Here is a 13752-nt window from a genome sequence, read left to right on the forward strand (position 1 = left end):
TTTAAGCCTCAGCAATTTTATCTGTAAGAGGAAAAAATAATTACTTCATGAGGTAGCTGGCAAGATTAAATAAGGCAGCATGCCTGAAAATTTACAACATATTACTGTAGTGAAGAATGGGGTCATCTGCAACTGTTAGTAGGCAAGATTGGCTTAACTTTCACAAAAGCCTTGGTTTCCTTCTCTTTCTTCTTTACATGTCAGAAGCCAGTATTTTCTATTTCTCTTAGTCCCTGGAATATGTTTTCCTTCCTCATGTTCAGTATCTGATTTTTAATTGTCTTGTTCTTAAAATTTTTTAAAGGTTTATTCTTTTCTCCTTTGATACCCATTTCCCAGGTCTTATGGTTTTGCAGGCAATGAAAAAGTTTCTGTAATGTCTGGTTTCTCTTCTCAATATTCTACTCTATAACCCACTCACACTGCCAGTCTTGCTTTCTTGTGCATGTATAACACCGACCCATTTTGATCAACAAAGGCAAGTGTCCTCTTCCCTGACTTCTTGTCTGATGTCTAAACTGTGCTCCATTTCTACCTCATATCCTATGTATCTCTTTTTAATTCCCCCCAAAACCACTTGCTCTGTCCTACGTCCTAAGTGGTCTCTCTCATTAGGTCACCCTGCTATTTTCTCCCAATTCAGTCATTCTTGTATCCTCATTATTTATGTGACCTAATTTTAAAATGACTTACTTTTGTATTCTTCTCTTTGGTTCTTTTAACTTGAAATCATATATGCCTAAATTTAAAATGGATTGAAAATTGAACTTGTTTGCAACTTGGCCATGAAATAATCCAGATGCAAAAAACTAAAGCATCTAGCTTATGAGACACTTTGGAAATGCAATGTGACCACCATTTGGAAGGGTCTTAGGAAGCAAGTAAGATATTCAACTCAAATATTTTTCATTTCCTTTCATTTTATTACTTATTTACTCATATAATTATTGAAAACAGGTTATCTGACAATGCTGGAATTTGTTTTGAACCCCCAAGTTGAGTACTAAATTAATAGGTTTTCATATTTTTAATGTTCTTATCTGATTTTTTTATATAAATTTTATGACATTGTAATTGTTTAAGCTCTAAATTAAATAGTGAATTCTTTAAGGGCAGGGATCATACTTATTTTCTTCCTTGTGCTTGCCACAGCTTCTGGCATGCGCAAAGTTTCACTAAGTAAGTTACAGAATGAATGGACTATTAGATCCATTAAGTAAAAAGTTTTTTGTGGTTAATACAGACATTATCTTAGATCAAGACTCAAATGAGACACTATATTAAAAATCTTTTAAATAAGATACTTTAAAGCTAAAATCTTTTATTCATTTATTCAGTAAATGTATTTTCATTTAGTGCTTAAAATTAGGTGCCAAATCAATAAAATTACTGAAATATGGAGTGGTTTTTAGCTTTATTCTGTGAATTGTTTTATAAAATTAAATTTTGTTTTTGATAATTTTATTCTGGGGTTCATATTCTACATGTCTACTTTCTATCCCTTGCAATTTTCCTTACAGTCCTTAATGGCACAGTTCTCCATTCCTCTGGGTTCGATTCCAAAATCTTGACTTTTTAAAAACTATGCTTTTCCTTACTTTGAGAGTTTTACATGTTATTAGCAACTACTTATTCGGTAAAGAAATTCTGTTGGATTATTAACAGATACTAATGAGATGATATGTTATTACTCTGTGATATAATATCTGCATTTTTATCCTAAACTCAGCTCATTTTTTCCCCTTTAATATTTCATATTTTAGATATAGCTTTTCCTGAGGTCATTGCTTTCTGTGCAGCTTTGTTCTATCCAGAAAAAGTCCAGACATTGTTAATATGTTGAGAGTGGTTTGCGCGACATCTATGTAACCTGGCAGCTAAGGAGAGTGGACTGGAATGCACATGGTGTGAACAATGACAATTTCACTGTGCTAGTCAGTGGGAGCAGTAGATGCTGTTGAGTCATCATGTGTACTGTGTAGCTGTCACATTCAAAATGACTGAGCAAGTAGAGCAACGAAGCAGCATCAAATTTTGCATTAACCTTGAACATTCCTCTGCAGAAACTATTTAGATAACTCATGACTTTCAGGGATGATGCAATGAATGCAGCACAAATAAAAGTGTGGCACAAACACTTCAATGATGGCTGAGAACCTGTTGAAAATGATCCATGTCCCCAAGGCCTGAAACAAGCAGAATACCTGAAAATGCTGAATGTGTACTGGCTGCAATTAACAAATATCAGTGACTGACAGTGTGAGAACTAGAAGCTGATATGGGAATTCCAAAAACTATTGTGTCCAAGATTTTGACACAGGATCTTGGCATGAAATGTGTCATGGAAAAATTTGTTTCATGGCTTTTGCTACCAGAGTAAGAAGTAACATCGTGCTGCAGTTGCTAATGACTTGATTCAAACTGCTACCAATGAACCAGATTTCCTCAAGAAGCTCATAACCAGAGAAGAATCATGGATCTACAGCTATGACATGGAAACAAAGGCCCAGTCATCCCAATGGAAATCCTGGTTTCTCCACACCCAAAGAAGTTGTGGCAAAGTTGCAGCAAGATCAAGACCACATTTACTGTGTTTTTTGATTGGGAAGGTGTTGTCCATTATGAGTATGCCCCTGTAGGCCAAAGAATTAATAAGGAGTACTGCCTCAATGTTCTTCATTCGTTGAGAGATGCAATACAACTAAAACGGCCGCAGCTATGGGCAACTGGTGATTGGCAGCTTCATCACAACAATGCACCCACTCATGCATCACTCCTTGAACAGAGTTTTTGGTGAAACATCAAATCACCCAGGTTACTCAGCCCCCACACAGCCCAAATTTGGCACCCTGCAACTTCTGGCTTTTCCCAAAACTAAAATCACCTTTGGAAGGGAGGAGATTTCAGACTCTCTCTGAGATTCAGGAAAATACGATGGGGCAGCTGATGATAATTCCAACAAAGGCTTTTTTCAGAATGTTTTGAACAGTGGAAGAGACACTGGGAGAACTGTGTGAGGTCCCAAGGTGCCTACTTTGAAGGGAATGAGACCTCATTGTTCTATGTACAGTGTTTCTTGTATCTTATATCTTTTTCAATACTTGTCTCTATTTTTCGTATTATATGGCTGGATACTTCTGGACAGATCTCTTTGTGTCAATTTGGCTAGGCCATGCATGGTACCCAGATATTTGGTCAAACACTAGACTAGACGTTACTGTGAAAGTACTTTTTTAGATGAGATTAGCATTTAAATCAGTAGATTTAAGTAGAGCAGATTATCTACCTTAATGTGGCCAGGTCTCATTTTATTAGTTGGAAATCTTAAGAGAAAAAATATTGAGGTTCCCCAAAGGAAGGAGGAATTTGGCCTCCAAATTCTAGATTCCAGCTGCAATATCACCTCTTCCCTGGGTCTCCAGCCTGCCAAACTGCTCTTCATGTGAACCAATTTCTTGAAATAAGTCTATCTCTCTCTCAATCTCAATTTCTCTCTCTCTCTGTGTCTCTGTCTCTCTCTCCATTGGTTCTATTTCCCAAATCCACCAAGTAATATAGTATGGAGGCATGATGATGCATTAGCTGACCAGACGGTCTCAGAAACAACTGTGTTGGAATTTTAGACCTGTTATTTATCTGTTGTGTGACTTTGGGAAAATTATACAATATGTTACTCAATTTCTTTTCTGTAAATTGGGGGTGATAATAACACCTACTTTAGAAGGTTTTATTTTATTATATCCTTAGATTTTTATTATGAAAACGAGAAGTGAAACTAGGTACCTTTCAAACAGCGTCAAAGCAAAGGAACACGAATAGAGGAATCATGTACATGCACAAGGAAGGGGGGATCGACGGTGGGAGTGGAGTGGGGCGGGGCAGGGGTGGGCAACGGGGAAAAAGGCAGGACAACTGTAACTGAACAACAATAAAGAAAATTGTTAGGACCTAATCAGAACTATTTCATTTGTATCTCTCCCATTAACAAACTCCCAGACTAGATTGTATTAAAGCAATTACCAGATATCATGCCATTTAATATTTAAATATTTCAGTACATGATTCTTACAGTTAAAGGCATTTTGTGCTTAATACAATCACAACACCATTATAACTCCTGTGTTAGTTTTCTCTTAATGTGCAACAGATTACCACACATTTACCACTGGGCACAGCTTACCTAGGTCTCCTGTTCAGGGTCTGATGGGATACAGTTTAGATGTTTGTCAGACCACACACATTTCTGAAGCTGAGGTTCCCCCTGCAAACTTACGTTTTTGGTAAAATTCAGTTACTTGTGGTTGTAAGACTGAGGTCATTGCTTTATTGCTGGCTTTCACCCAGGGCTGCTCTAAGCTCCTGCATTTTCTTGCCATCTGTACTTTCACACAGACTCTCGAGACATGGAAATTTAATTTTTCAGAGCCAATAAGAATTCTCCCTTTCTTCAGGGAAGTGCCAGTCCCTTTTCTAAGGTCTTGTACTTGACTAAATCATGCCCTCCTGGGATAATCTCTCTTTTCATAAGCTCAAAATTGACTGGGGACTCATTTTTGTCTTCAAAATCCCTTCACCTTGACAAATAATAAAACGTGATATCTCATCATATTCACAGGCCTGACTCACATTCATGGAGAGAAAATTACACAGACCATGTACACCAGGGGGCAGGAATCTTGGGAGCCATTTTAGAATTCTGTCTACTTCAATGCCTAACAAAATTAGCAATAACTTCTTAATATATCTATTATCTAGTCAGCATTAAAATGTATGTATGTATTTATTTATTTAGACTTGTCAGAATTGGAATCAGAAAAAGAACACAGTTGTATTTGGTTAAAGTGTCTCAATGTCTCTTGAATCTCTTAATCATTAAACTTTGTTCATTTATTTTCTCTTTGCCATTTATTTGTTGGGAAAAAATGGGTCACAGTTTTGTATAGTATCTCATACTCTGGATATTTTGTTTACATTTCAATCATGTCATTTAACATGTTTTACTATTTTATAAAGTTATTTTAAAAACTAAATATATGTTAGGTGCTTAGAAACCCACAATAATGGCTATATGTGTTTGTTGTTATTATTATGCAAAGCACTTGAGATAAGAATTCCTACAAAGTCTGTCTAAATAAATTTTTTTCTCCATCCTCAATCCCATAATATTTCTTCTTATAGAATATAACACTTGAAACTGAGTTAATTCTAATAGCTCTTTGGACAATTGGCGTCCACATTTTGAATCGTGTTCTGGTGTTTTAACATTTTATATGATCGTTTTGACCATTTTTAATGTATTTTGCATCTCCAAACTGTACTTTATTCACTTGTCTATCCCAATTCACCTAATGGAATCACTTGGTCCAAATGATTCTTTCTTACTACTAGTAATAAATAAATAGCTGCCCTCAAATTTAAATTGTGAGATATATTTGAGGTTATTTAATATATTTTAGCTATGTACTTGCACAACTGAAATTATGATCCAGTTTTCCTGAGTCTTTAAGTTATTATTATTATTATTATTTTTTTTTTTTTTTTTGCAAAATTTTAACTATTTAGAATTGACAACTCTTGTCCTGGTACAAAGTATATTAACTTTGTAGAATTTAATGAACTTTTTCTTACATTTTCTTTCAGGAAATAATTGTATGTGCCAAAATGACTGGCTGTTGAACCAAGGGAAGTGTGATAAGTTTTCAACTTCTTCTAAAACTTGGAATGAGAGTCAACGTGATTGCACAAAGCTCCAGATGCACACTTTGAAAGAGCTTTGAAAGAGCTGGTGAGGAATCAAGAATGGGATCTACTTGCTCAAGGAGAAGTTGCTAGGTGCAGTTTTAAAATGTGTGGGTAGTTTTAGTCATTAATTTAAACTTTCATTAGCCCTAATATAATCACTATTGTTTATGATAAGAAATCTATTATTCAAGAAAGAAATAATTACTTACTTCTTCATTAATGTCTGGCACAGTGTCTTACTCTGTAGAAAGCATTGACATGTTTTTGAGTAAGTGAATAAATCAATGAACTATTCCTTCTGTAGGAATTCATACAGAAGAATTTAAAACCTGGACAGCCTAGTTAGATTGGACTATACATTGTATCCCCAGGAAAGCAATGGATGTGGATAAATGAACACCTTTTTGTGGAGCAAAAAAGTAAGTAGTTTTTTGAGGGAGAGGAATGTTATAACAATGCTGTTTTATTTATTTAAAAAGCATTTTTAATTAAGCTGCCTTGATTCTGAGGTTTTTTGTAACCTTTCTTCCTTCTTGCCTCATCTTTTAAAATTATTTTTCTCTTTTTCTTTCTAGCTTTTTCTTCTCATCCTTTCTTTTCTTTCTTTTTTTCTTTCTTCCTTTTTTTTCTTTCTTTCATTCATCTTCTTCCTTTTTTATTAACATTCAGTGATGTTGAGAAATGGGGTTAGCAAGTATTCATTAATGCATTTGGAAATTGTTGTCAAAACCTGATTATCTAAAAAAAAATTAAGCTGGCTTGAATCTCATTAAAATAATTTGAAGCAAATGTTTTCTATATAGTAAGTGCAAAAAATAAAATTCACTTACAAATAAAAGCTCCAGCAGTATGTAAAAATGTCTCTTGAGCTGATATCAGAAAGTATGAATTTAAAACTTTGCCCTTACAAAATTCTCCCATACTTGTTGATATTAATTCGTTTACTTGTATGAAAAGGAGAATGAAGCTTTCCTCACAATGTTCTTGTATGAACAACATAAGGTAATGGGTCGAAGAGTGCTTTAAAATCCCTAAGTGTCCTGTACATTTACCCGTTCTTCTCTGTGCTTTCATTTGCTTTACAGGCTACACTCTAGAGCACCTGAGACCTGGCAAGTTAGAGCAAAGGCCATGATGCGATGGTTCAGTTCAGCCTGGATATTTATACTTCTATTTTCATCATCTTTCATGAATATAAAACTAAAGCATAAAGTACTATTCAATTTTTGGACGTATTTTGATGGTAGTCTTTGAAAAAATTAGTAAGAAATATGTAGGCTCTTATTTTAAGTTGGAAACCGAAATATTGTTAGGGAAATACATCTCTTTATAAAAGATTTCAACTAATTATTTAACAAAAGTGATGTTCAGATGGCTACAATAGTGTTTGGTTATATTTTAAACAATAATTCGTAACTAAAAAAATATTTTAAAAAATAGATTTCTCGTAAAATATTCTGTCCACACATTTTCCTAACCTTATCACACCATAGAAATTAAACAAGGAAGTTAATAGTCATCTACACAGTTTTTACTTTAACTTTAAAAAGAAATTCTTTTTTCCTAGATTACTGTTTTTTAATTCCCTTTGGTTAAGATATTTATCACCAGGCTGTCTGTACCAAAACTTCCATTTTAACATCAAATTACCTTTTTAATAAAACTATTTATGCTGCTACATGGAAAATTAATATATGGGAAGCAAAACTGAACCTGAACCTTAGTTAGAAGACAATTACCAGAGATAAGGAAGAGGTACCGACAGCCTGGGCTAAAGTAAATGAATACGGGACTTATCTGGGGATAGAATACATAGGACTTGCTGATATAAGTAAGGCAAGAATTAAGAGAGAAGGAAGGAGACGGAGGTGCTTCTAGTCTTCAAGTTTGAGCCTCTGTGTTGATGTTACTCAAATAAAGGAGACATTCTGTAAAGTGCGAGGGTCGGGGGAGGGCTTGGAGGGCAAGCAAATCCACAATCATTGGCATTAACAGAGGGTCCATTTGAAAACCTCTGCAACACTTTGGGTGCTGAGGAGTTACTTATACAAATTTGGCTGAAGAAAACTTTAATAAATACAATCATTATTATAAATTCTCTAAAGCCTACCCTTTATATCTTAGCTTTCTAATTATTGTACCAACTGATAGCATGAGCTGTGCTTATCAATGCAGTCACAGGGCATCTAATTGTTTATTGTTACTTTGTTTGGTATTGCCTAATAGAATTTCCCTGACTTGTGCTGATAATGGGCAATTATGTGTTTTCAATTGATGAGGCTCTATCTATAATCATTAATTATTTCAGCAGTTTTTAGTTCCTTGTCACCAGACCAGTTCTGAGCTGAGTTGGCCCAGCTTGGCAGTTTGGTTCCTCCAGGCTCTTGATTCATTCAGGAAAGAATTCAAAACCCAGTCTGAGTTAGAAGAAAAGCAAGTTTTATTTAGATAGAAGTTTGGTTTCTGGGGATAGAATCAACAGTTGAGCCTTAGAGTAGCTGTCCCAGAGTGGATACACATGAACACAGGAGACAGGGTCAGTCAGCTCTTGGGATTTTGTGTTTACAAGGGTGGGTTGTTTCTGAACTTGGTGGGGCCAAATTCTCACTCCCTGGGCAGGGCCTCGGACCTACCACACAGATGTGTGGGAAGGTGCTTAGCTGGTCTGTGCTTTGTGCTCCGGCTAGTCCTGACGTGGGGCCAAGTGGCTGGCACCAGTCCTGTGGCCTGTGTGACGGAACCATAGCACATCTGCTGCAGTGGCCGGCGGCCACCCTGCCTGGTCCTGGATGCTGCCTTGCTAGCACAGTTGCAGAGGTGAGATAGCACAGAAGAGATGGGGAGCAAGGGCTGGACTGATGGGCAGAAACCAAAGGAGGAAAAGCATGCACAGACTCCAAGGGATACCTGGAGCAGACCAAGACCAGAAGCATGGTTCAGCGACTTGCATTTTTCCAAGGATAGTACATTTAAAGGGAAAGGGAATTCTGGGTGTGGCCTAGGACCAGTCTGGTCTGACAGAGGATGGCAGGGTTATTTTTCTTTGGATAGTTTTTTTTTTTTTTTACAAGGGAATATTTTGGGGCAGACACCTGCCTTTGTATCTTTTTATATTTTATTAATTATGATATTACAGTTGTCCTGATTTTATCCCGTTCTCCTCTACCCAGCACCCCCTCCTCCCTCAGACGATCCCCTCACCATTGTTCATGTCCATGGGTCACGTGTGCTTCTTCATTTCTTATACTGTACTTTACATCTCCATGGCTATTCTGTAATAATCTATGTGTACTTCCTTTTTTTTAAGAGTTAAATTGAGCATAGAATGTTTTACTTTACATATGTATATATTATTTCAAACATATTTTCCCTTTTCTAGAACAATGTCATCAGCTCTACCTCCATTAATACTGCTTAACCAAAATACAGAGTTCTCAAAAAAATCTTCAACATTAAATGCTATCAGGAAGTTTTTGAAGAATATACTATTATTTTTTCTCCCTAATATTTTAAAAACTACTTTGGGTTACTGTTTTAGTTAGTCTGCTAGTTTAGTGTAGTTTCTAGTTAGTTTTATTTGTACTTCTCATTTCCCTCACCTGTTCACCCATTCTACTCCTCACCCCTTCCGTCTGCAACCATCTGGTAGCTAACTTCATTTCTCTTGCTGCTTTTAAGAGTCTCTCTTTATCTTTAACCTTAGGCCTTTTAATTATGCTGTGTCTTGGAGTGGGCCTCCTTGCATCCATCATAATTGGGACTCTGTGCTTCTTGGACTTGAATGTCTATTTCCTTCACCTAATTAGGGTATTCTTTCACTATATTTTCAGATAGATTTCCAATATCTTGCTCTTTCTCTTTTCCTTCTGGCACAGCTATGATGTGAATGTTGGACTTCTTGAAGTTGTCCCAGAGGCTGTTCATGCTATGTTCACTGGTTGCTTTTTTTTGGATTCTTTTTTCTTCTTCTTGTTCTGTGTCTGCCTACACCGCCTTCTTCACCAGAAGTTTTCCCTTCCACTGAACTCTATCTCCAGAGTTTTGGCTGTATGGCGGTGAGTGCTGGGACCCCTTATTGGCTGGGTTCAGTAATGAATTCACAGTTTTTTCCTCTACTAAAATCTAGGCTTGCTGCAAATCCACTTCATATCAACAAATCCTCTGGAACTAGAGACTCCATCAGCATTCAGAAAAGCAAAAGATCCATTCCCACTAATTTCAAACCTGAAAAAGAAAAATCAAAGTCAGTTTGGAAACCACTTCCAGCTGTAATCAAAAATAAAATTAAGAATAGACTGATCTGAAACCTTTTATACAAAGCACTGGGCTCCATACCCATCTATTGCCATAAACTACACAAAAATATTTGGTACATTAAAGGAATGCAAGACTGGATGTAGGTGCTTATTAGTGTAATCTATAAACTTATTCAGAAGAATAGGAAGATTGATATAGAGGATGATAAATCAATGATATAAATATATCTTTAAATTTATCTACATTTACCTATAGTTATTTCTTTCTATTTATCTAGAGTTGTAAAATTCAAAAATCTCTGGAATTTTTTTAAAAAGTATTTTCTGCAGACTTATATATAGAGAGAATAGGTTGCTGGTTGACGGTGTGGAAGGGGTTTGAGGTATGGGTAAAAAGGACAAAGGGATTAAAAATACAAATTGGTAGTTATAATTGTCACAGAGATGTAAATTATAGCAGAGAACACAGTCAATATTGTAATAACTATGATGGAGTCAAGTGGATACTGGAAATATTGGGGGAGGGCCACTCAGTAAAGTGCATGATTGTCTAATCACTATGCTACACATCTAAAGCTAATACAGAATAATATTGAATATAAACTGTAATTGAAGAATATAACTAAATAAATAGCAGTTTCATGGCCTATTTTCAGCCACTGTTCCTTTTTGAAAATAGTAAGATTTACACTTATTTGGTACTTTTGCAACACACTGAGATAAAGACCAAAAAGACTATAATAATGTTTTTATTAATTTGTTCTGTTGGTGACCAAAATTTCTTTTCTGTAATAAACTTAATTTGTCCTATCATACATATTTCAGTACTTACTTAATTTTATCTAGCACTTACTGAAATATTAAGGCAGTAATACATGTATACAAAAGGAAAGTAGTACAGTTCCCATAGGTAAGTGGTACATAAGTGAGGAAACAACATTCATTCAACAAACCCTTACCTAAATAAGTAATATCGCTTGTGATGGGCATTTGGAAAGTTAAAGACAAGTATATGGTTCTATTTTAAAGAAGATTTTGTATAAATTTAAGTAGTTAAAAAAGGTGCAAGACATACTTGTGCTTTGGCTTGGGATTTGCAAAACAGTTGAATTTGCATTAGCAATAGATGGTCAGATTAGTGAGAGTCTGATCAAAAAATAAAATAGGAAGCAAATAAAAATAAAATGGAAAATTTTACTGTCATTTAACAAGCTGGAAGGAAGATGGGTTTTTCTAGGGTATGTTTTAGTGTGAAAGGGCACTTATCACAACTCAAAATGATTTAATTTTTTGTATAACCAGTATAAAATGTTCTCTACTATACTTGAAACTCACCAATCATTGAACATATTGTCATTTGTCCATTTCCAAGACTCTCCTTGTTTTTTGCTCAACCCAATCCAGTGCATAAATGTTCCCGTGTGCCTCTTCAAAAATTCCGTTCACAAAAATCAGGGCATGATCTACTTAATATTTTAGAGCATACTGCTAAACATGATTCTCACCCCAGCCAGATTTTATGATTTACATCTTAATTTGCATACCCTAATGCTGTTGTAGCCAAGAAACAGCACAGATGTTTAGTTTAATTTTACCTGGAAGACTTTTACTCTGCTCTTTTACTTCTTAAACTCTCTGAGCTGCCCTGACTTGAATTATCTTTAAAGGTAACTTCAATGTCTTCCTTGGGAAATGATGAGAAAAATATCTGACTTCTTCTCCTTCTAGTTCTAATGCATAAACTATCAGTATGTTTTAGTCACAGAGTGAGTGACACGGACAATAAATAAATATGATATTATATCTGTCTGGGTGGCAAAATCAGGAGCTAAGCAGTTTTTACAGGAATTAATACAACATGGTTTTTAGGGTGACAGAGAACTAATGCTCGCATTTTGTTTTGTGCACAGTTTTGTTCTCAGAAATCATAGAAGTAGGATTTCAGGGGGAAAAGGATTTAATTAAAAGTGTAAGCATTGTTAAAAATAGCAAAACCCAGTGATAAACTACTTTTGACTAAATATCAGAATAAGAATGCCATCGCTGTTGTGTCTTCTCATAGAATCAGAAATCAAGCTAACTTCTGAATATCATTTATTGCAATACAAGATATTGAGTGATTAGTATAGTCTCTCCTCTGTGTGATCCTCACTACTGGACCACAGACCTATTAGTTAGCTTTTCTTTATAAACTTTTTCAGTTATCTTGAGCCCTGGAGTCCAAATTCCTCTTTCTTAGCCCTCTTTTACTTATTCTATTCATTGTCTCTTTTCTTCAGACTGTGTGGATTTTGTTTGCATTCTCATTTCTAAATTCCAAGAGCGGTATCTTTCTTCGTTTCAATTTTCCCAGACTATTGTTGAGATCATGCAATTGTGTGGGTATTAAAAACAATCTACTTAATAGTCTAAGAACATTGAACAAAGACTTTTAGGTACATGAACAATACGCACTACAATTAAGGACATACCATCACAAGCTAACTTCCTTGTGTTCAAATCCCAGTTCAACAAGTTATGGCTGTGTGACATGACTGGGTTACAGAACATCTCTTGTGCTTTACTTTCCTCATCTTTTAAAGAGGGATATTTGAATATTTACTTCATAGGCATTGGTTGAAGATTACATAAGTTTTTATAGTTTCAGTGCTTAAAACATTGTCTGACTTACATTATTGAGTATTAACTTTTGCCATTTTATTCTCTTTTTTTACAAGCTTAAGCTCTGAAATGATGGAAAACTTTCCTCCTTTCTTACCAGATCTTCAGGTGTATCAATCTGAGCAAGTTCTGATCCCTGTGCCCTGCAAAATGTTTTACTGGCTGTCCAGTTTCTGGTATCATCAGAAAAATAGAAATACTTACATCTTACTCCAATCCATTTTCCTGAACATTTTATAGTTTGGGGATTTTTTGAAGCTTTTGTAGTACACACTGAAAAAAAAAAAGAAAGAAATGAACAAATTCTTAAAAGTTAAAATGTATTTCTACTCATTCTGTGAATCAATTTTACTTCTTACTCCTATGGTTTGAGCCCTGTAAAATTAGCTTCATTTATACGATGGTGAATGAATTCAATTCCTCTCTCTGCAAGGAAGACATTTAGTGGTCAGTAGTCTACACTTTAGCCTCTTGTCTTGGCCTCCATGTTGAGAAATGGAACCACTAGCCTCGTGTGGTCTATACTGAGATCCTACCAAAAACAATGTATAAAATTTAGCTATCAAGGAAGAGACCTAGAGACCTGAATATAATCTAAACCTCAAGGATTAAGATAAGAAATGAAGGCTTCATTTTACCTTGAAGAAATGAGAAGGTCATAGATAAGAGAGGATATCCAAGCTACAGAAGTGAACCATACATGATAACAAATCATTGAAATGTAAGAGTTAGTGAAACATTTGTTCTGCTTCAACAATATTCAGTGCCAAAGAAACTGGAGTAATAGTGAATATATTTATATGTACATTGTTTTGAGAATTTACTATTTTAGGTTTTTAGCTAGGTGCTGAGTAATGAGAATAATATTAAAGTTCCTGATCTCCGAATGTTTGAATAAATTAATGTGACTAAGAAAAAGCAAATTAGCTCTGACTGGTATGGCTCAGTGTGTTGCGCATCATCCCACAAACCAAAAGGTCATCTGTTCAATTTCCAGTCAGAACACATGCCTGGTTTGCGGGCCAGGTCCTTTGTTGGGGATGTGCTAGAGGCAACTGATTGATGTTTTCTCGTACAGACATTCCTTTTCTTT

General features: G+C 35.4%; 1 pseudogene; it reads left to right on the plus strand.

Annotated features, from left to right (window-relative positions):
• Positions 1–1160: 1160 nt before the first annotated feature.
• On the plus strand, positions 1161–7053 carry LOC129084644 (killer cell lectin-like receptor subfamily F member 2; annotated as a pseudogene).
• The last annotated feature ends 6699 nt before the right edge of the window (positions 7054–13752 follow it).

Source organism: Pteronotus mesoamericanus, unplaced genomic scaffold (assembly GCF_021234165.1).
Source record: "Pteronotus mesoamericanus isolate MK-2021 breed Mesoamerican mustached bat unplaced genomic scaffold, CSHL_Meso_final scaffold_21, whole genome shotgun sequence".
Lineage (NCBI taxonomy): Eukaryota > Metazoa > Chordata > Mammalia > Chiroptera > Mormoopidae > Pteronotus > Pteronotus mesoamericanus.